The 24,254-nt window shown below is 41.4% G+C and overlaps 1 long non-coding RNA gene across 1 annotated transcript in view; it reads left to right on the forward strand.

Moving 5' to 3' along the window:
- Nucleotides 1–24,254, forward strand: part of LOC148151931 (uncharacterized) — a 61,042-nt gene that overhangs the window by 31,450 nt on the left and 5,338 nt on the right. The window lies entirely within an intron of this gene.

Genomic DNA, 24,254 nt, shown 5'->3' on the forward strand with positions numbered 1-24,254 from the left:
GATGAAATATGTCTTGAAAGCTAGTAGTGTATAAGAAATACAGTTACATTTGCCTTTAACATATTACAAAATTTGGTTTCTTAAGTAACCTACTGCATCCAGCTGAATGTTTATATCACCTTTGTGGACAGGAAAATCTATACTAGTTTGTCTTGTATACACCTGTGATAGAGCAAAGAATAATACAGACCACAAATACTACTTTCTAAAGAACCAAAATAGCTTTTATCTGAACAACTTAAATGGGAAAAAAGAATTGAAGTTAAGTCCATTCAGTTTATTGTCCGTTGCTAAACTGAAATCATTTTGACTATTGCAATCGCTTCAACTTTAATGTTTTTCAGCTTCAGGTTAAACCAATTTGATTTGAGCAAGTTAGCATACAAAGTAAAATTAAATGGAAACATTTCGACAATGTTTGGCCATCTCTTCCTTCCTAAAAAGTAGTTAGGCAGCAGTTGAAATTCAATGGTTTTGGTAAATGTTGACCTCTTGGACATTGAAAACCCACCTGATGGTTTTTAATGGGCTTCTAAGTAGAAATCATGTAAATCATTTCTCTTGAAGGGCTCTTGCCCAAAATGTCGATTCTCCTGCTCCTCGGATGCTGCCTGACCTGCTGTGCTTGTCCAGCACCACACTCTCGACTCTGATCTCCAGCATCAGCAGTCCTTACTTTCTGCTTGCAAATGGAAAGACAGCGTGCTCATCTATTTTTATGCAACTTGGAGTACTTTTGGGTGGCACAGTGGCTCAGTGGTTAGTCCTACTGCCTCACAGCTCCACGGACCCAGGTTTGATTCTAGCCTCGGGCGACAGGCTGTGTAGAGTTTGTACATTCTCCCTGTGTCTGCGTGGCTGTCCTCCAGGTGCTCCAATTTCCTCCCGCAGTCCAAAGATGTGCAGGTTAGGTGAATTGGCAATGCTAAATCACCATAGTTTTCAGGGATGTGTAGGTTAGGTGCATTAGTTGGGGGTAAATGTACAGCAGTAGTGTAGGGGAATGGGTCTGGGTGGGTTACTCTTCAGAGGGTCAGTGTGGACCTGTTGGGCTGAAGGCCTGTTTCCAGGCTGTAGGGATTCAATTCTATTCTACACTTCATTGATTTACGCCACATAATATACCACCTAAACTGTGGTGGTTAGTAATGAAAAAGATAAACAAACATTTTGGTTTACTTTCTGTGGGACCAGGATGTGTGTAAGTTCCCTTTGATTTTTAATACCTATTTATTTATTCTTTAATGGGATATTGGTGTCACTGGCAAGGCCAGCATTTGTTGCACTTTCATTACTGCTCTTGAACTGAATGGCTTACCAGACCATTTCAGAGGGTGGCTTAAGAGTCAATGATATTGTCAGTCATATGGTGGCCAAGCCAGGCAAAGACATTAGACTTCTTTTGTCAAAGGCATTGAGGAACTAGCTGGGTTTTTGAAACGATGCATGATGGTTTTATGATCACTAATGCCCAGACTATCTTACAACTCCTGATTTGAGGCACTGAAGTTAAATTCCATTAGCTGCTGTAGTGGGATTTAAATCCATGACCCAAGACATTATCCTGGATGGCTGGATTACCAGCTCAGTGATGTTAGCACTACTCCACCATAAATCCTAATGTGAGATTAGAATTTATAATTGGCTGTTTTATGGTCTTGTATAAATACTACTTTTTATAGATGTCCAATAAACTTCATGATGCATACGATCTCCATATTTTGAAAGAAATAAACTGAAATTCCTTATAACAGTTTTTCTTCATTTGAATATGGTCAAGAGACAGAGTTTACAAGTCAAGCTCTTTATTAATGTCAAGTTAAGTAACAAAGATGGAAATATTAAAATTCACCTAAAATGATAATTTACCTGTGTTGGAAGTATAATAGTTCATGGTTTATATTGTTTAAGGTCTGTATTCTGTAAACTTGCAATTACCCCAAGAAAATTTGAAGCTTTCTACAGATGGAGAGACATTTTCATGGGGTATATTTTCAGAAGTTTTTAGAAGGGAGTGAAAAATTTCTGTTGGACTGAAATTTGGTCTTGGACTGAAATACCAAATCCTGAGAAATCATTGCAGGTTTCGTGATTGCTTTAACAAGTAATAACCTTCTGGTCCAGTCAATAGAACAGCCTGCAGATATTACAGAACACAAGATAGACCTTAAAGGAAGTTGGATTTCATGTTTCTAAATTAGGCTTACTTTTTTTGATAAATGCTGATTTTAGGTTTCAAGTTCGCTTTCTGTAGGGAATATCTGTGAAGAAATTTTCAGTGTTTAAGAGTATATACCTGTGTACTCCTGCGTTTACTGTTATAGCTATAATTTCCTGACACTACTTAAAAAATAGATTATGTTCAAATCGCATTAATCAAATGATCAAGATCTTTTCTGTTCTTGCTATGGAACACAGACAGATATTAGATTAAATGTTTAGTGCTGGTTTCTGGAAATTGTATTTTTTTACCATAGGCATAGTCACAAAGACAAACAAGAGTCTTTTCAGTGTCGAAGTGGATTTCCTTCAGCAGACATCTCTTGAAAATCTGAGCACCACTGATTCAGATGGCTGCACAGAGGCCTTTCCCGAAACACTTTGAAATTATTCTCTGATGCCCTGAGAGAGCAAAACTGAGAGGCAACTGAAACACCAAACAACACCTGGGATCACCATGGATTTACATTGGACTTCCTTTCCAATTAATTGAATGATTTTTAAAAATGTCAGAAGTAACGCAATGATTTTAGAAACTCGTTGCTTTTAAATATTGTCTGCATCAAGCAAAATGCAAAATAGATTACATCACACATTGACAAACTCATGATACCAAGTAATGGTTGATGCAAAAACGCCATCAGTCAGATCTCAAACAAAGACCTGTGGCTTTATACTGTTTTAGAGCTATTTGTCATTGGTAGATTTTCATGCTGATGGAACAAGTACTTATCCAAATGATAACATACACTTATCAAGGTAAATGAAGAGAAGTATAGCAACACCTATCAGTGTGGCAGAATTGCAGGTACTCCAACCAATGATCTCATTGAATGACAGTGCAGAGTCAATGGGCTGAATGGCCTGCTGATGCTGCCTCTTATAGTCTTATTCTATACTGTGGTTACAGTTTTCGCCTTTCACCAGTGTTAATGGGATATTTTTAGTTTTCAGTTTCATATACACACACTTCAGCCAGAAACAAACCTGATATTATTTAAATGCAGCAAAACTTCAATATGCTTTGGTACAAAGGGATATGGGTGTCCTTGTGCAGCAGTTCCAGAAAGGACAAATAGAATTTTGACATTTATTGCTAAAGCAATGGTGTATAAAAGCAGGGAAGTGTTCTTGTAATTGTAAATTACATTGGTGAGACCACATCTGGGGTACAACGTTCAGTTTTGGACTCCTGACTTGAAGAACAATGTAATTGCATTGGAGATAGCTCAAAGAAGGTTGTCTAGGTTAATTCCACAAATAAAAGGCTTGACTTATGAAGAGAGATTCAGCAGTTTAGGGTTATACTTGTGAGTGTTTAGAAATATGAGAAGTGATCTGACTGAGGAATAAAAGTCAATAAAGAGGTTTGACAAAGTAAACGCAGAGGGGATGTTTCCCCTTGCAGGGAAACTTCGAATAAGAGGTCATAGTTTTAGGTAAGGGGGTGACAGATTTAAAACAGAGGAAGCAGAATTATTTCTTTCAAAAGGTCATGAATCTATAGAATTCACGACCCCAGAGTGCAGTGGATTCCAGGTCACTGAATAAAGTCAAGGAGAAGATAGATTTTTAATTGATAATGAGTTAAATGGTTATGTAGGGTAGGCAAGAAAGTGGAGTTGAGGCCAAGATGAGATCAGCCATGACCTTATTAAATGGTGGTGCAGGATTAAGAGCCTGAATTGCCTCCTCCTGCTTCCACTTCGTATGTTCTTATGTTCTAACTCCTGAGTTTCAATCCCACTGAATGCTGTCCAGCCCAGGTACTTGACCAGTTCCAGTGAACGATTGCTGGGGTGAATTAGCCTGAGGTTTGTTTAATTAGATGTCGCATTTCCTTTTGTGTTTTCTTGATGGGGTCCTAGGAGCAGAGTTTTCTTTAAATTGTGACACAGGCACACCTCCAAGATATCTGGAGGTGTTTGTGGAAAAGGTCAGGGTGATTAGGGTATTCCTATTTCCCAGCAGTGCCAGGAGGATTTTCAAACAATTTGTGTTTATGACAATTTGCACAGAAAATGATATTCAACATCATTCACTCTAATTTTGACCTCACAGTGGTGCCCACATCCCATAACAGAATCAAAGAAAAACTGCAACTAAACTAAAATGGGCAAGATTTTGCTTTCTGTAACTTTTGTGAAAAAAAAATTTCAGACTTCTGATAAAGGTGCTTTACAACGCCAGGAACCCAAGTTCAATTCCATCACCAGACAACTGTCTGTGTGAAGTTTGCACATTCTCCCTGTGTCTGTGTGGGTTCCCTCTAACTGCTCCGGGTTCCTTCCACTGTCTAAATATGTGCAGGTTAGGTGAATTGGCCATGCTAAGTTGCCCATAGTGTTCCTGGATGTGTAGGTTGGGTACATTAGTCAAGGGAAATGTAAAGTAGTAGGGTAGGGGAATGGGTCTGGGCAGGATACTCTGTGGAGGGTCAGTGTGGACTTGTTGGGCCAAATGGCCTGTTTCCACATTATAGGGATTCTATGATTCTATGATCATCAAGACTGAAATACAGGCTGGCATTTTATGAATGAGAAGATAGGCCTCAAGGATGGGACCTTTTAAGGGTCCCAAGCCCCTTAGGCAGACAATGGGATGACATTCATAATCTTTCTGGTGGTAGCCTCTTAATTGTGCTCCTCCTGCATGATCTAACATCCAATTAAAGACAGTGATTTGGTTGTGCCCACACTGCTAGCCAACCAGAGGCTTCAACTCTGTAGCCTTGGCGGTGGTCACAACTGAAATTGCATGAGAACATTTTGATGTGCTTTTGTGGGGATTGTAGAAACATGCTTTCTCTCTAAGAACAGGCAAGAATACACGGACAATTGGAGTGCTAAACCCTCCTGCAGTGATGTAGATGCTATGAGGGTGTGAATGAGTGTTTCAGTAGCAGACAAGCTGTGACAGCGTGTGAAGTTTGTCAGTGTTATGTGGGAGGAAATAAGTGATGACTTGAACATTAGGTCAGGCAAAGGAACTACCACAATACATTGGTGTCTTGAGGATAGAATATTAGATATAGCTACTGTTTTATTACATTGCAAAAACCTATGAACAGTTGAAGGAGCTATAAGAAAACTAGCAGCTGATTCAGAGACAGCTGAATACTAACTATTACATTCAGAATCATGAGCAGTAATTGATGATAGTTTTAAAAATATAAGTCGTGTTGACACATAATATTAGACGCCTAATCTCATCAATCAAAAAGTTATAACAAAGGTCAAGACAGACTTACAGACTGGAAAGAACCCTGTCAAAGCAACAAGCACAGCAGTATATGTGGAAGTGAACAGGGGAAGGTGGTTTCACATTAGCTGGCAAAACTCGCTGCCCTTCCCCCTTCCTTTTTGTTTTTTTCCTACCACATTTGCCTGATGAATACTTCTAAGTTGATTGGTCAGTATAGTTTAGCTTCTGCATCTATCTCTTCTTGGATGCTGTCAATGTTGTTTTATGACTGTTCAAAATAAAGTGAAATACAACCATGATATCACAGCATATAAGCTCCAGGGGAAGAAAAATCATTGCTAGAGTGGAATTCAAATGATCATTTAATTGAAAGTTTGGCCATAATAAAGCTAAGATACAGCAAAACAAAAAGCCATGGTTTCTGAAACACATGCTTTTAAGTAAAAGGAACAAAATTCTAAAGTTGTTTCTTAAGGGTTAACCCTCCAAAGAACATCCCACATAAACCCAACCCCCTCCCTATAACCTGCACTTCCCATACCTAATCCATCTAACTTGCACCTTCCATTAGATTTCTCTTTTCATCATTGATTGTTCCTTTCCTCATGTGTACATGAAATCTATTACCATTTTCTTCACATACTTTCTCAATATTTATTTGTGAAGTGTAATAGGAGACAAAGAACCATCATGCCTTTGAACAGTTTGCGTATTCCATATCTATTTTAGCAGCTTCTTATAATGAAACCGATTCAGCACTGTTCTACTCAGAATGTATTGTCTGTTTCTGACATATTTGCTGAATAGATTGAAAAGGTCTCAATGCCAAACTCAGCAGGGTGCAATGTTTTCCATTGAGACTTGCTGACATTTGTCAATTCATCAACAATGATGAGGTTTTTCAGTCAAGAACAGTCTCATTTGCAATCTTACAAGAAGGCTACAATTTTTCTGCTGTGAACATTTATTTGGAACCATATTGCTTTCTCTATCGGTCAATGAACTTGGTTACAGACAGCAGGTCTGCCTGGCCTTTACCGATAGTGGCAAATGATAATCCACAGGCTGGAGGAGTTGTTATTTGATTATGTTTATGTTTCAACAATTAAATTATAGTTTGGTTATGTGGAATGATCAAGCAAATAAGGTATTGGTGCTTTATGCTGTTTAACTGTTGTTAGTAAGACCCTGGCATCACACCATGTGATGCTTTTTTGTTGTTGCGTTTTTTTGTTTGCAAGTGAGTTTTCCCATATGGCCTCAGATCAAAAGTAAGACTATAGGTTTACGTTTTTACAGTGCTGGAGGACCAGTCCCACTGTTATATTTTATTCCTTCACAACAGGAGAAGTGTGAGGACATGTCTGTTAAAGGAAATTCTGTGAAAACATGTTTACATTTTGAGAGATGATTAATACTTATGTTTTTTTCAAACATGAATTGTGTGATATTAAACCACTTTAGGTTTCAAGATGCTCGAAATTGACTTAGGTTTTTTAAATTAAAGTGGCCTAAAGACAAGTAATCACATTGTTTTTGAAATAGTCTCAGATTCAAACTGAATGTGAAATTTTGTCATTTTATGATCACTGTCACCCAGCAGTTCCCTTACTGTGATGATAATTGTTCATCCTGTCTTATTGCATACTCCCAGGTCTAGAATAGCTTGTTCACTGGCTGATGCTGGAATCTATGGCTCTAAAGAATTATCAGCAAAGCACTCAATTAATTCAATTTTCAGGTTATCACCGTCAATTTGACTCACCCAGTCAACATACAGATTAAAACTACATGATTATCCTTCCAGTATCCTAACTATTGTTAAGGAACCTGTCAAATACTCCTGCAAGGGATAGCTTATCTATCGTATTTTTTAATCTTCATCCAAACTGATTCTGCATCTGTGATCTTTTGAGATAAGATAATTTCCAACTACTGAATTAATGACATAATTAATTAACAGAAAGGCTGGGGGTGTAGAATCAAGAGACAAAATGGTCATGCAGAAGGTCAAGGATGGATTTTCCTCCCAGAGGACAATTGAGGCCTGTATGTGGCTAATTCATGAACACTTATGACAGTCTCTTCCTGCCGTTATTGGTATTCTGCCAGTGATAAGGAGGCCTTCCGCCAAATGGGAAGATAACAAAAGAACTTAATAGCTAGCCTGTGGGTTCTTGACAAAGGAGGGGACCCTCTTGATGAGCAGTTTGACCACCCCCAGTGATAAGGCCACTTCTGCAGAAATGAATACCCCTGCATCATACTTGCTTTTCAATGCTTCTGCCTGTTGGGCTTGTTTTGGTAAACCAAACACCACTTATCTCAGTCCTACTCCAGTATTCATAATGCAGCTCCACTCTCAGGGCAGTCCCAACAATAACCACTGTTTCAGATGACATAACAGTAACAGAGAAGCTGCCAGTCTTCCAACTGGCTAACAGACACTGAAGATAGAGTCTCAACACTGGGAATGCAATGAAATATAAACCATATCAGGATTACTGTGAAACAAACTGGGTGTAGTGCATGGTAGGGACAAGGTCACTGTAAAACAGACGTGGTTGGGTGCAAGTTAGTGCTTGTGTCACAATCACTGTAAAACATTTTGGAAGGGGGAAGGGCTTTTGCCCAAAACATCGATTTTCCTGCTCCTCGGATGCTGCCTGACCGGCTGTGCTTTTCCATTCCTGGCTGCACAGCAATCAGGGCTACCATGAAGCAGAGTAGGGGAGTGTATAAAACATTATTATGAAGAAACAGAGAGGTACGTGCAGGCAGTCAGGATGTCTGTGAAACAAACTGGGATCACTAGTGGGAGAGAGACAAAAATAAAGTCATTCTGTGACATCACAATAAGGCCTTGAGTTGATGATTCTTCAACAAAGACTCATCCCTCGACATGCCTGACAAAACTGTTAGAATGTTTTGAGGAGTCAACAAGCAAGTTAGACAAAGGAGAACCAGTGGACACGATCTATTGGAATTAGAAGGCCTTCGACAAGGTGCTGCACAGGAGGCTGCTCAATAAGGTAAGAGCCTGTGGTGTTGGGGGCAAGGCATTGGTACAGTTAAAAGATTGGTTGAGTGGCAGAAGACAGCGATTGAGGATAAGGAGTCTGTTTCAGAATGGCAGCCAGTGACTAGTGGAGTTCCGCAAGGGTCAGTGTTGGGGCCACATTTATTCACATTTTCATTAATGATTTGGATGGAGGAACAAAGTTTGCAGAAGACTCAAAGATAGATGTAGAGAAAGATCCTTTTGAGGAGGCAGGGAGGCTGCAGAAGGATGTGGACAGGCTAGGAGAATGGGCAAAGAAGTGGCAGTTGGAATATCACATGGAAAAGCATAAGGTTATGCACTTTGGTAGGAATAATAATGGTGTAAACTATTTTCGCACTGGGGAAAGGCTTTGGAAATCTAAACAAACGGTCTTAGGGGTCCTAGTCAGGATTCTCTTAAAGTTAGCACACAGATTCACTTGTCAGTTAAGAAGGTATATGCAGTCTGAGAATTCATGTCGAAAGGCCTATAATACAAGAGCAGAGATGTACTGCTGTGGGTGTATAAGGCTGGTCTGACCATATTTGGAATATTTTGAGCAGTTTTGGATCCCGAATCTAAGTAATGATATGCTGGCCTTGGAAGGATCCATAGGAGGTTCACAAGAATGATCCCACGAACGAAGATGCTGTCATATGAGGAGTGGTTAAGGATTCTGGATCTGTACTCGAAGTTCAGAAGGATGAAGGAGAATCTCATTGAAAGTTACAGAATACTGAATAGAGTGGATGTGGAGAAGATGTTTTCACTAGTAAGAGAGACAAGGATCTGAGATCACAGCCTTTAGACCCTTTAGAACTGAGATGAGGAGGAATTTCTTCAACCAGATGTTGATGAATCTGTGGAACCCATTGCTGCAGATGTCTATGGAGGCCCTCATTGAGTGTATTTAATACAGAAATAGATAGTTTCTTGATTAGTAAGGGGATCAAGGGTTGGGGGAGAAGGTAGGAGAATGGGGGTTGAGAAACAGATCATCCATGATTGAATGGCAAAACAGACTTGATGGACTGAATGGCCTAGTTCTGTTCATACATCATCCAGTCTTATGTTCTTATGAATGCCTTTAGCTATACAGAATCCTCGGCTTTACAAATGCAGGCATAGGTTACAAAACCAAGGAAGTTTTACACATACCATTTGGCTTCAACTGAATTATTGTGTTCAATTTTTGATATCACAGCTTAGGAAAGATATGAAAAAGATGATGCAGAAAAAATTTAAAAGCATGTTCTTGAAGATGAGGAATTTAAGGTACTTCAATAGATCGGAGGATCTGCAGCTGTTCTCTTTAAAGAAAATCAATGTCACAAGTGGTCTCAGCAAAGTAGATAAAGAAAACTTGTCCTTACTGATGGAAAGGTTGAGAACCAAAGGGCACAAGCTTAAGGTAATTTAAAGAATAATAAATCATGGAAAAATCTTTTTTGGGCAGTGAATGGTTGGGATCTAGAAAGCACGAGCTGAGAATGTGGTGGATGTAGATGTGAAGATGACTTTCAAAGGGAAATTAAATATGCATTTAAAGAGAAAACAAAGTACAGTTCTTCAGAGAAAGGACTGGGCAATTTCCTTTTCCAACATGCTGGCATAGAGTTGACGAATCCATTGGCTTCTTTTTTGTGGTTTAGCCTCTGTAAGAAAATGCAAAGTTAATTTTTGGCTATTCACATAGCTGCTCATGCATTATCTTTAGGACAATGGCAGCATGAATGAGCGGTTTGATGAGTGACAGGAAACAGATAGTAGTGGTGATTGATTTATTATTAGAATGGAAGACGATATACAGTGAAATTGCCCAGGACGTGTATTCCGATCAGTTTTTTGTGATCTCCATTATAATGAGCTGAAAATGTGTTGCTGGAAAAGCTCAGCAGGTCAGGCAGCATCCAAGGAGCAGGAGAATCAACATTTCGGGCATGAGCCCTTCTTCAGGAATGGATTCCTGAAGAAGGGCTCATGCCCGAAATGTCGATTCTCCTGCTCTTTGGATGCTGCCTGACCTGCTGCGCTTTTCCAGCAACACATTTTCAGCTCTGATCTCTAGCATCTGCAGTCCTCACTTTCTCCTCTCTATTATAATGACCAAGATTGGGTGCAGCAAAATCTCAAAACTTGTGAAAAGATATGCATCTTGAAAGAGTTGTGACGCAAGAGTTCAAAAGGACATTAAAACAGGCCAATGGATTAGACAAATACATTGTTGATGAAAGTTAATACTATGATGTATGAAATGATCAATCTCAATTGGAAAAAATGAGGCTAGACAATACAAAATAAAAAAAAGTAGTCATTCTAAAGAAGATGAAGGAGCAGAGAGACCTGGGAATATCTGAGTACAAATTATTGAAGGTGGTAAAGCAGATTGAGAAATTGGTTAGTAAAATATATGGGACATTGAGATTCATATATTGAGGCATTGAGTTTAAAAACAAGGAAATATCAATGAATATCTATGAAATATTTGTCAGCCTCCACTGGATTACTTGTTCAATTCTGGGCATCACAATTTCAGATGTGAAGTCTTTGGAAAGGGCACAGAAAAGATTTAGGGGAATGGTTCCAAGTAATTTCAAATCCATTTTTACAGAAAATGTGTCTCAAAATTCATGTTCTGCTTAGTATCCGATCTCTTTGGTTCTCGGTGCTTGAAATTTTGTGCACCTCATCGCCTGTTTAATCTTGTGTCCCTTATAAACATTAGTTTATTTCATAGAATCCCTACAGTGTGGAAACAGACCATTAGGCCCAACCAACCATCAGAAAAGTAACCCACCTGAACCCATTCCCCTACCCTTATACTCTACATATACCTCTGCCTAATGCACCTAACCTTCACATCCCTGAACACTATAGGAAATCTAGCATAGCCGATTCACTGAGCCTGCACATCTTTGGATTGTCGGAGGAAGCTGGAGCACCTGGAAGAAACCCACGCAGATAAGGGGAGAATGTGCAAACTCCACACAGACAGTCACCTGAGGTGGGAATCGTATCTGGGTCCCTGGTGCTGTGAGGCAGCAGCGCTAACCACTGAGCCACCATGCCACCCCCTGGAACAGAAAGTGCACACATTATTGTTGGATTAAGTTTTCCAGCAGTCTGGTTGTCCTCAACAGAGTTGTCCTGATATGATTACGGTGTTTTACTACTTTGTGCTGGGTTGCAAATTAATTCCTGCAATTATTGCTAACACATTGGGTCACTGTGATGGCTCCTGATCAGCATTTGCAACTTGTGGTGGCTATTTGTAAAGATACAGCATCACTCTCTGAGTTACCTGCTTTGTCCACTTTGAAATTACTGTGAATCATTTGGAATTGCTATCAGAATTTGATCACAACTATTTCTTAATTCCTTAACTTACCAAGACTGAACAATTATTCACCATCAAATTTGGACCTAGGTATCAAAAGCAGTAGATATTGAGATTGTGAGGAATTTCTATCTACTCTTGGAGATTTTCCCATATCTTTGTTGTGTTTCTGGCTCCTCAGGCCTTTAAGAAGTATTAGCACATGCCATGCAAAAAGGTTTGGGTCAGTTACCAGTTAGAAGAAGATATTATTTGGTGCTGATGAATGAAACAATGTGCCCATATATGAAGAGGTCATTACTTATCTTACATAGGTTGTGGGGAAGAATGGACTGATGGTACCTGTTAAGTATTGTATGATTTTATGCCTAAAAATATTTCCACTGAATTGATAGAATAACATAATTGGTAGAACAATTTATATTCAGCCTATTCAGTCTCTCTCTACAGCTCAAGCCCTCTGACCCTGGCAACATCTGTGTAAATCTTTTCTGAACCCTTTCAAGTTTCGTAACATCTTTCCTATAGTAGGGAGAGCAGAATTGAATGCAATATTTCAGAAGTGGCCTAACCAAGGTCCTATACAGCCACAACATGACCTCCCAAATCATATGGTCAATGCACTGACCAATAAAAGCAAGCAACTCCACCTTCAAGGAACTATGAATCTGCACCCCAAGATCTCTTGATAAACACACACTGAAATAATGAAATATTACCAATAGTCACCCAAAAAGGTTTGTTTTACTATTGATAAAGGCAACGTGTTTCACCAGCAGATATGTTGAGTATTGGTAAGTAGTGTCTTTGAGGTGAACAAAAAGGAAATGGGGTCAAAGTTGACTAGTTCTTTAATGTTATGTGCAGTGTGGAGAACAGCACACCCATTTGTTTCTACCAGTCTGCTAGCTTCTTATTTATTTGAAATCCAATTGAGAGGATTCTGTACTATGTAGTCTTCATTCATTCTGACTGGGTGGTGAGCATCCTAACCAGTAACAGCTGTAAGAAGGATGAGTAAGCTTTTCATTTATTTTATTTTCACTGGGACCAGGAAGAGCAGGCATTCTCTTCGAGAAGCTCTGTCATTCACTAAGTTCAAGACAGAGATTGATAGTTTTATAGTTACTGATGACATGAAGGGATATGGGAATAGTGTGGGAATAAGACATTGTGGTTGATCATAGAATCTCTACGGTGTGGAAACAGGCCATTAGACCCAACAAGTCCACTCCGACGCTCCGATGAGTATCCCACCCAGACCCATTCCCCAACACTATTACTTTACATTTCCCCTAACTAATGCACCTAGTCTACACATCCCTGAACACTATGGGCAATTTCACATGAGCAATTCATCTTTGTACATGTACATCTTTGAACTGTGGGAGAAAATTGGAGCACCTGACAGAAATCCACGCAGTCATGGGGAGAATGTACAAACTCCTCACAGTCGCCCAAGGCTGGAATCGAACGCGGGTCTCTGGCGCTGTGAGGCAGCAGTGCTAACCACTGAGCCACATGGATCAACCATGAGGTAGAAAGGTGGAACGACTTCAAAGAGCTGAACGGCCCACTCCTGCTTCTATATTCTCTTCCTGGCTTCGCTTACAAAAAAAACTACTTCACTGCTCATCCAAAACAGGCCTAAAGAAATGATAACCCTTTTGTGGGCACTGATTGCCAAATCTTTGAAAATGCAAACTCTGGGAGCACAAACCAGGAAATTCTACATTGTTTCCATGTCAGGACCAGCAGAAAATACTTGGCTATTTTTAATAATTAAGTTTGAAAAGAAAAAAATACTGCAGATGCTGAAAACCTGGGTATAAAAACAGAAAATGTTGGCAGGAACTCAACAGGTCATGCAACACTTTTATTGAGAGTGAGTCCAGCTAATGTGTCAGATTTCTTTTATCAGGACTGAGAAAAGTTAGAAATATCTTAGGTTTTAAGCAAGAGCAAAAGAAAAATCTTTGATTGGGTGGAAGACAGGAGAAAGGGAATGAGAGAAAATTAATTCCTTGAGGGCCAAAGAGAATGGAGACAGCATAAGAAAAGAAACAAAAGGTGACCCTAGGACAGTTGTGCTGTTAATTCAAAAAGAATAGAATCAAAGGAAAAAAATAAAACTCTGGACAGGATTTATGGTCTGAAATTGTTGAACACTGTGTTGAATATAGGAATCTGTAAAGCGCCACCTTGAAAGATGAGGTGCTGCTCCTGAAGCTTGTGTGAACCTCACTGGAATAGTGTGAGCATAAGGGAAAGAATTAAAATGTCAGGCCAAACCAGTTCAGGATCATCATACAGATGGAATGAAGTTTTTTGCAAAATGGTCACCTACTGTGCTTTCCTCAGTGAAGAGAAGATAAGAATGAATAGTGAATATACAGTAGATTGAATTGAATTTAATTGAATTTCTGGTTTATGTGTGAGGTATATTTGGGGCCTTGGATGTAGGAAGATAAAAGGTATTAAGGCAGTGAAGGGCACATTCATCAAATCTCTACAGTGTGGAAGCACACCATTTAGCCCATCAAGTCACACTGACCCTCCAAAGAGCATCCCACCCAGAATCACCCCCTCTGATCCATCCCTGTAATGCTGCATTTCCCATGGCTAATCCATCTAGCCTGCACATCCTTGGACACAATGGGCAATTTAGCATGGCCAATACATTTAACCTGCACATCTCAGGGCTGTATGAGGAAACCCACATAGTCACGTGGAGAGTGAGCAAACTCCACACAGACAGTCACCCAAGGCTGGAATCGAACCCAGGTCCCTATTGCAGTGAGGCAGCAGTACTAACCACTGGTCCACCATGCCATGCATTTGTACATCTCCTGCACTTTGTGTGAAAAGGTGCTGTAAGAAAAGGATGGAATGCTTGGGGTAACTGAAGAGTGGACCATAAGATTGCAGAGGGAATTGTCACTTAGGAATGTTGAAGCAGTTGGAGTGGAGAAGACATATTTGTTGATGATATCCTGCTGAAGATGGCAGAAGTGTGGAAAATGATCCATCAAAAACAAATGTTGGTGAGGTGAAAGGTGAGCACAAAGTGAATCCTATCATATTTCGAGCAGGGAATGGAAAAGGTGAGAACAGAAATGCAGGAAATATAATTGAAGACCCTGCCAACATCTGTAGGGTAAGAGTGATCTTCCTGCTTGAAGTAACGAGAAGACATCTTGGAAGAAATGTGCTGGGAGGTTGCATCATCAGAACAGATGAGTTGGAGATGGAGGAACTGAGAGAGTGGATTGGAGTCCTTCTGAGAAAGAATGTTTAATTGAGGCAACTTTGGGGATAAATGGGCTTACAATGAACATTAGCTGGTATCTTATCTCCAGAAATAGAGATAAAGAAGTTGAAGAAAGGAAGGAATAAGTTAGAGATAGACAGTATGAAACTGAGACATGGGTAACGCTTGAAAGCAAAGTTGATAAAGATTTCTAATTCAAGGTCATGGCATGACATGACACTGATAAAGTCGACAATATGTTTGGAAAACATTGTGGGGTGGGGTGGGGTGGGGGGGGGGGGTGTTGAATAGGACTAAACTAATAAATATTTGACATATCTTGCAAAAAGGTAAAAACAATGACTGCAGATGCTGGAAACCAGATTCTGGATCAGTGGTGCTGGAAGAGCACAGCAATTCAGGCAGCATCCGAGGACAGGCAAAATCGACGTTTCGGGCAAAAGCCCTTCATCAGGAATAAAGGCAGAGAGCCTGAAGCGTGGAGAGATAAGCTAGAGGAGGGTGGGGGTGGGGAGAGAGTAGCATAGAGTACAATAGGTCAGTGGGGAAGGAGATGAAGGTGATAGGTCAGGGAGGAGAGGGTGGAGTGGATAGGTGGAAAAGGAGCTGGGCAGGTCGGACAAGTCCGGACAAGTCAGGGGATCGAGTTGCTGGAGGTTAGAAGCTAGGATGAGGTGGGGGAAGGGGAAATGAGGAAACTGTTGAAATCCACATTGATGCCCTGGGGTTGAAGTGTTCCGAGGCGGAAGATGAGGCGTTCTTCCTCCAGGCGTCTGGTGGTGAGGGAGCGGCGGTGGAGGAGGCCCAGCACCTCCATATCTTCGGCAGAGTGGGAGGGGGAGTTGAAATGTTGAGCCACGGGGCGATTTGGTTGATTGGTGCGGGTGTCTCGGAGATGTTCCCTAAAGCGCTCTGCTAGGAGGCGCCCAGTCTCCCCAATGTAGAGGAGACCGCATCGGGAGCAACGGATAAATAGATGATATTAGTGGATGTGCAGGTAAAACTTTGATGGATGTGGAAGGCTCCTTTAGGGCCTTGGATAGAGGTGAGGGAGGAGGTGTGGGCACAGGTTTTACAGTTCCTGCGGTGGCAGGGGAAAGTGCCAGGATGGGAGGGTGGGTCGTAGGGGGGCGTGGACCTGACCAGGTAGTCACGGAGGGAACGGTCTTTGCGGAAGGCGGAGAGGGGTGGGGAGGGAAATATATCCCCCCTGGTGGTGGGTTTTGTTTGGAGGTGGCGGAAATGTCGGCGGATGATTTGGTTTATGCGAAGGTTGGTAGGGTGGAAGGTGAGCACCAGGGGCGTTCTGTCCTTGTTGCGGTTGGAAGGGTTGGGTCTGAGGGCGGAGGTGCGGGATGTGGATGAGATGCGTTGGAGGGCATCTTTAACCATGTGGGAAGGGAAATTGCGGTCTCTAAAGAAGGAGGCCATGTGGTGTGTTCTGTGGTGGAACCGCTCCTCCTGGGAGCAGATACGGCGGAGGCGGAGGAATTGGGACTACGGGATGGCATTTTTGCAAGAGGTAGGGTGGGAAGAGGTGTAATCCAGGTAGCTGTGGGAGTCGGTGGGTTTGTAGAAAATGTCAGTGTCAAGTCGGTCGTCACTGATGGAGATGGAGAGGTCCAGGAAGGGGAGGGAGGTGTCAGAGATGGTCCAGGTAAATTTAAGGTCAGGGTGGAATGTGTTGGTGAAGTTGATGAATTGCTCAACCTCCTCGTGGGAGCATGAGGTGGCACCAATGCAGTCATCAATGTAGCGGAGGAAGAGGTGGGGAGTGGTGCCGGTGTAATTACGGAAGATCAACTGCTCTACGTAGCCGACAAAGCGACAGGCATAGCTGGGGCCCATACGTGTGCCCATGGCTACCCCTTTGGTCTTGAGGAAGTGGGAGGATTCAAAGGAGAAATTGTTAAGGGTGAGGACCAGTTCGGCCAAATGAATGAGAGTGTCGGTGGAGGGGTACTGTTGGGAACGTCTGGAGAGGAAAAAACGGAGGGCTTGGAGGCCCTGGTCATGGCGGATGGAGGTGTAGAGGGATTGGATATCCATGGTGAAGATGAGGCGTTGGGGGCCAGGGAAACGGAAGTCTTGGAGGAGGTGGAGGGCGTGGGTGGTGTCTCGAACGTATGTGGGGAGTTCCTGGACTAGAGGGGATAGGACAGTGTTGAGGTAGGTAGAGATGAGTTCAGTGGGGCAGGAGCATGCTGAGACAATGGGTCGGCCAGGGTGGTCAGGCTTGTGGATCTTGGGAAGGAGGTAGAACCGGGCAGTGCGGGGTTCCCGGACTATGAGGTTGGAAGCTGTGGGTGGGAGATCTCCTGAGGTGATGAGGTTCTGTATGGTCTGGGAGATGATGGTTTGTTGATGGGGGGTGGGGTCATGGTCAAGGGGGCGGTAGGAAGAGGTGTCCTCGAGTTGGCGTTTGGCTTCAGCAATGTAGAGGTCAGTGCGCCAGACTACCACTGCGCCCCCTTTGTCCGCTGGCTTGATGGTGAGGTCAGGATTGGAGCAGAGGGATTGGAGGGCTGCGCATTGTGAGGATGAGAGGTTGGAGTGGGGGAGGGGGGTCGACAGGTTGAGGCGGTTAATGTCCCGGCGGCAGTTGGAAATGAAGAGGTCGAGGGCAGGTAATAGGCCAGCGCGGGGTGTCCAGGTGGATGTAGTGTGTTGGAGGTGGGCGAAGGGGTCCTCGGAAGGTGGGCGGGAGTCCTGATTGTGAAAGTAAGCTTGGAGGCTGAGGCGACGGAAGAATTGTTCGATGTCACGGCGTGTATTAAATTCATTGATGCGTGGACGGAGGGGGACAAAGGTGAGTCCTTTGCTGAGGACTGATCGTTCGTCCTCAGTGAGGGGGAGGTCTGGGGGGATGGTGAAAACTCGGCAGGGCTGGGAGCTGGGAGCTGGTGTGGGTGTAGAGCTGGGAGTGGGGTCGGAGCCAGTACCTGGAGTGGGTGTGATGGTGGGGGGAATGGGGGTAGAGTCATGAGCAGGGGTAGTGTTCCCCTCAGGGTTCTGGGGGGTGGGGATAGTGACAGTGGGGTCTGTGGGGGGCGTGTCAGCAGAATGCAGGTGAGTGGCGCTGGTGGGGTCGGAAGTGGTGGCAGACACGGCAGTAGGGGTGGCGGAAGTCACTGAGCGTGTGGCATCGGCGATGATGTGAGGGCCGGAAGTGGCTGTGGGAGTGGCCATGATGGGGGCAGAAGTGACATCATCAATCAGCGTGGGGGTGGTAGCTGCATCAGCCGCATGGCTAATGGCGTTTCCGAGGCCAGGGGAATCTTCTGGAATGTTCGAGGAGCGCTGGTTATGGAGGTGGGTAAATAAAAGTTTGTTGTACTTACAGTTTTTGATGTTTGAGATGGAATTGAAAGCCAGGCATAGCTTAGAGTCATGTGGATGCTTGTAGCAAGAACTTTGAGCAAAAATGTTTCTGACATTCAACCTTTCTGTTCTTCCACCCTATCACTGTCCTTCTTTTTGTCCTTGACCTACCCATCCATGCTGGTAATCTTTAACTTTCCCAGTTCTGATGAAAGGTAACAAACCCAGAGGTTGACTCTGATTCTGTCTCCACTGATGTTGTTTGTCTTCTTTCCAGAATTTATTTTAGAAATAAGCTACCTGATCTTGTATATAAACTGCTTTTTTAGATATCCGGAGCAAAACTTCATAATTCACACAGTGTCCGTATGTTGAATCTTATGTTTTTTTGGCTAAGTTCAAATTGCATTGAAGATTATGGAGGAATTTTCCCCATGAGATTTTTGCTAAGAACTAACTAAACTCACCTCATCAACTACCTGCCCCATCCAAACCCCTGGACTGGTATCAGAAGCTGTCCTTAACTTATTGCTTAGGGACCCCCCCCGACCGTAGACTTGACTGAAGACTATTGACAATCATGAGAAGATTTCTTAATTTGTGTCAGTGCTAACTGGCAACATGAGAAAAAGTTATATAAGTTTGGAATCTCTAGCTGAGAGGTGAAGAGCAAAGGATGAGGTGAGACAATGCATGAAAGGGATGTTGTGACCATCCAGTTAGGCTCAGAGTGCATGCATGCTATGGTAGCAAGTGATAAGCCTGGAGGTACAGCCTGGTCCAGTTTATGAGCCTGGTGCATGCCCCTGAGTGCACAGTTTCCTGCTGCAACACCTCAATGATAATTGCCAGTGCAGCATGGCATGCAGTATTGATGTTCAGAAGTGTCTTGTAAGTAGGTTGGAGATGTGCCGTGAGCGTTCTTGGAAGGTAACGTATGTCAAGTGCCAACATTTGTCGATGTGGAGCTTATGTGACCAGTGCCCATGCTCTGATTTGCTGGTGCTAAGTGTCCAACATGGATGTCAGTCAGAGCAAGCGGCGAATTGAATTCACTAGGTATCATGTCAAGATTTCTTGATATCTAGCTTTTTTGGTAGGTTTGGTGAGATAGAAAGCTGTATACTAATGAGGCAAGCTGGGCCATCAGAGAAGGTTAAACAAGGCACAATCACAGTCAATTGGCAGCATGCCACCTGCTTAGTGAAAATCTTGGCAGCTTTTTATGGAAAGCATAAAAGATGGAGTAAGATACTCCTAACATAGAAATGGGCCTCACTGGATTGCTTGTTTAATTCTGCCACAAATCTCAGGCCAGCCCATGTCCCTTGGACCCTGATAAGATCCTACCCCACATTTGAAAAGAAATAAAACAACAATAAATCATGTTAAACGATTGTTCATGGTTTACGTTGTTTTCAGATTTGTAATCCTGAAATTCAAGACATTGCCTTTACTGGCTAATACTATTCATGGGCTATATGTTAGAATGTAACTGGCAGAGTGACAATGTGGCGTTGCTGTAGCCAAATCCAATTATGAGAAATCATTGCAGGTTTCCCTAATTTGCCAAAGGGGCATAACTTTCCGATCTAGTCAATAAAACAGCCTGCACAGCCCAAAATATATTTTACAGAAATATGGATTCTTGTTTTTAAAATAAGCTTAAACCCATTGAACAAATGCTGATTTCAGATTTCCAGTTAATGTCCTGTATACCCAAGGAGCTGAGTGTTAGAGACAACACTGTCATTTCTATTTCCCTAAGGTTAGTAATTCATTGCTACAGCAGTTACTTCTTGCCTTCAATTGTAAAATAGATTATATTTACATCATGTTAGTTAATGCTGAGGACATTCCCCCTTGTTTGCTGTGGAGCATGGACATATATTAAACTAAATTTCCCTGCTGGTTGTAAGGAAGAAACTATCAGTCACAATCTGGTTGTTTAGATTAAAGGAAACACCGAAACAATCTATGATTACAGCAGAATTGAACTTGCTTTTGACTTAATTGATTGACTTTTAAAAAGCAAGATATAAAATAGAGATTTTGGGAAGTTTTCATTTTAAGTATTGTCTGCAGCATTATAATGCATCATCTAATCTACAACATGTTGACAAACTCTGCAGAAGCCGCGATGCCAGGGAACTGTAGTGGCTGATGTGCCAATGTTATAACTCAGCTCAACAAGGTCCTGTGATTTCATTATACTGTTGTTATATTTCAGATTTGTCACTAGCTCAGAGGGACATTTTCGTGCTGATGGAGGCAGGGCAGTAGTTTATGTGGGTACACAGAGAAGTGAACATTTGCACAATTCAATTACTTGAATCGTATAGCAATCGAAAATACAGCTATTCATTTATTCCTTCCTCCTGACAGCTCCTGGCGGCAGTCATTCACCCTCATCTGCCAGTTTTCTTGCCAATTTACATCCTTTCATCAGTATCTTCATCAATCAGCTTTAGGCCCCGCAATATTACTTTCTACTTCCATTACAACAAACTCTTAACTTTCCATTTACTCTTCTCACTAAACAATTCCACCGACAAGTCTTGGTACAATCAACAACCGTGTTTTTGGTTCTTTCCTTCCTTGAGATTCAATTTCATGGATACCTTTGTTTGATAACTACCTTAGGTCGTGAACAAGCAATACCATTTCTCTTGGGGTATTGTATGGCAAATTCCTGTCCACGGGAGACCAATACAGCATGGCTATAAATATTTTCAGCACAAAGTCTGATTAGTTTTCTATGACAAAGGCCTCCTGCCTGCCAACAATTAAGTGATGGGTTTACAGGTAGCTGAACAGCTTGGGGGTGAGAACGTTTGGGAAAGATCTTCAGACCCCTGGAAGAGAAGGACCTGCTCTGCATTAAAAGTAGCTCAAGCCTGTAGATAGTCAGTTTATTTTTCTCTCAGCACTTGCTGTAAGTTGTGAAACTTACCCAGTAAGTCAGAGACTTTAACAAAAACAGAAAGTGCTGGAGAAACCCAGCAGGCCTGGCAACATCTGCAGAGGGAAAACAGAGTTAAGCCTTTGAGTCCACTGGAGTCAATGGATTTATTGAAGGGTCATGGGTTTCAAAATATCGACTCTGTTTTCTTCTCCATAGATGCTGCCAGACCTGCTCAGTTTCTCCAACAATATCTGTTCTGGTCTCAGATTTCCAGCATCCACCGTTCTTTGTTTTGAGTTAAAGACCTTACAAGTCTGAATGAGCCATCTTTGCCTTTTGCAAACAACTAAAAGTATCTGGAGGAAAATCAAGAAGCAGCACATCCTGACAATTTTATTTTAACTTTAATTAATTTTAAAGCTGCAATGACCACCAAACTGTCTTTCAAGTCTTTCTCTCTGTCCATCACAGCAAGGCTTTTTTATTGTCTTTGTCTGTCAGTGCGTTTACAAGGGAGAGGGAGTTTACAAGGGGGTTAGACTTTTAACTAGTAGACTTGCATGCCGATGGTATCTACCTGTACCAAGAATCTACGTATTATAATAAATAGCAGTTCTTGTTAAATACAGAAACTTGGCCTGTGATTTCAGTTAATCTGGGTCTAAAAGACCTTGGGAATTCTTCATACTTTTTAAAATCGTTACCTTTTGTGACAACTCCAAGATTAGTCAGGTTTAATTTCTTGTGTGCTTCTCTAGTGAGGCCTCACCACTGACTTTAAGATGAAATATTAAATTGTTACTGTTTCATCTGTTTTGGGACATCCTTTTGTTTGCAATGCACAGACAGATATTTTCCAGCATGAAGTATCAAGACAAATATATATTAATAATAGTGCAAGATTTACCTGACCAAGAAAATATTTTCTTGTCATGTGCACAGAAGATCATATATAGGGTATTTTTATTATGTTGTGAAAACAAGGGAATAATTGAGGAATCCACATGAATAGCAACAACCAGAAATGTGCCAGATTCAAGATACTACTCAATGCTACCTGTTCCATCAAAAATGTGTCAGCAATAATTGATTATGGTTTTAAATGTTTAAGTCATTGCGTTGACAAATGGTACTAGAGGTCTTGATCCTATCAATCAAAATGTCAAAGGTCAGGACAAGACTTAGAAGCAATGAAGAATGCAATCATCAAGGCAGGAAGCACAGTAGTAGACTTAAACATCAACAGAGGAAAATACTTTCATATCAGCTAAAAGAAGTTTCTCCCCTATATTTTTTTATTTTCCTGCCACATTTGCCTGATGAATGCTACTCAATTGAGATGTCAGTACAGTTCAGCCGGTGCATATATCTCTTCCTGGATGCTGTCAATGCTGTTTTATGACTCCTCAAAATAAAGTGAAATACAACGATGCTATCGCAGCATGTAAGCCCCGGGGGAAGAAAGATCATTCCGAGAGTAGAATTTGAAGGATTATTTAATTGAAAGTTTAGCCATAATTAAACAAAGACACTATGAAAAAGTGACATGATTTATGAAACACATGCTTTTAAGTGAAAGGGGCAAAACCTTAAATTGGTCAGCTGGAACTAGTGGAATAATTCATGCATTTTAATGATCCAAAACATGTAGACATTCTTTTCATTTCTAACATGGGATCATGAAAGAAATCAGTGAATGGCTGATTTTGACACTGTTATTCAATTTTCTGAATCACTGTACAGTGTTTTATATAGACATGAATAATATTCAAAATTTGTGGGCAAGATATTGTACCAGAAGGAGAATAGTTATGCAATGGAGTAATAGAGAGGGAGGAAGTAACAGCACAGAAAGGAAAAAGAAGGGGAGTAGAGAAATGAGAAGTATGGAGGTAATGGGAAGAATGTGGGAGATAAGAGCTTAAAGGGAAAGATGGAAGGAGGACAGTAAAATAGGCAAACAAAGGAAGGGGATCCAGGAAATTTGGAGGGTGAAGCAGAAGAGAGAGACTGTAGGTGATGAAAGGGGAAGGAAATGAATAGTGAAATGGAACAATTGGAGAAGAAAGGCTGAGAGGAGAGGGAAGCACTTTGTACACCTCAATATAAAGCACTTTAAGGTGCATCCTGCACAGGATATTCTGTTGAATTGCAGGATATTATCAAATGGTCAATAAAGAAAAGGCACAACTATATTGTTCATTATTCTACATGGCCATATTCACTTATTTGTTAAATAATTTCAAGGTATTGATTTAAACTAATCATTGAAACTGTTGATAGAGATCTTTAAATTTCTGATTGAGATGGTATATTCGGAGATACATAAAAAGTATCATAATTACAGGTTGCTTAGGCCAGATGTTCTTTACCTGTCAATAGTATTATGTTTGAATGTAATACATTGAATAACTCAGATTTGGAGGTTATATTTATGACTCTGCTGTAAAGAATATTTTGAGGTCTTAATGAATTAAGATGTGATTCATGTCTTAAGTTTCATTCTATGAAAGTGTGTCTTTTCAGCCAAATATAACTGGTAGAAAGAATGTCCTTCTTTAAAACACATGGGGAAATTTGCTAGAACTTTTAATAAAAGGTCTCATTATACATTTTCAGATGTAACAAGAAAGTCTTTTTAATACAAAGCTGTGACCTGATTAAAAATAAATAAGCTATCAATAATGTTCAACAACCAATTGCCAATATCCATTGTTTTATGTTAAAAAACGCACCTGACTTATATACCAAGGGCGGAATTTTTTTTTGGCTAAGGTCTGAGTTATGTTGAAACAGTTGGAGGGATTATTGCTGCGAGTCTATTCCCAGAACAACCTGCCACTCACCAGATATCTGTCAAAGGACCAGCATGCCTTGCATCTGCACCATCTTTAAAGCCTTCTCTGACTCATATGAGCACTGACTCAGATGAAAGCTGCTCCACCCATTGAGA

The sequence above is a fragment of the Chiloscyllium plagiosum genome, unplaced genomic scaffold, assembly GCF_037043375.1.
Source record: "Chiloscyllium plagiosum isolate Xiang-an unplaced genomic scaffold, Cpla_swu_hap1 HiC_scaffold_2, whole genome shotgun sequence".
NCBI classification, from domain to species: domain Eukaryota; kingdom Metazoa; phylum Chordata; class Chondrichthyes; order Orectolobiformes; family Hemiscylliidae; genus Chiloscyllium; species Chiloscyllium plagiosum.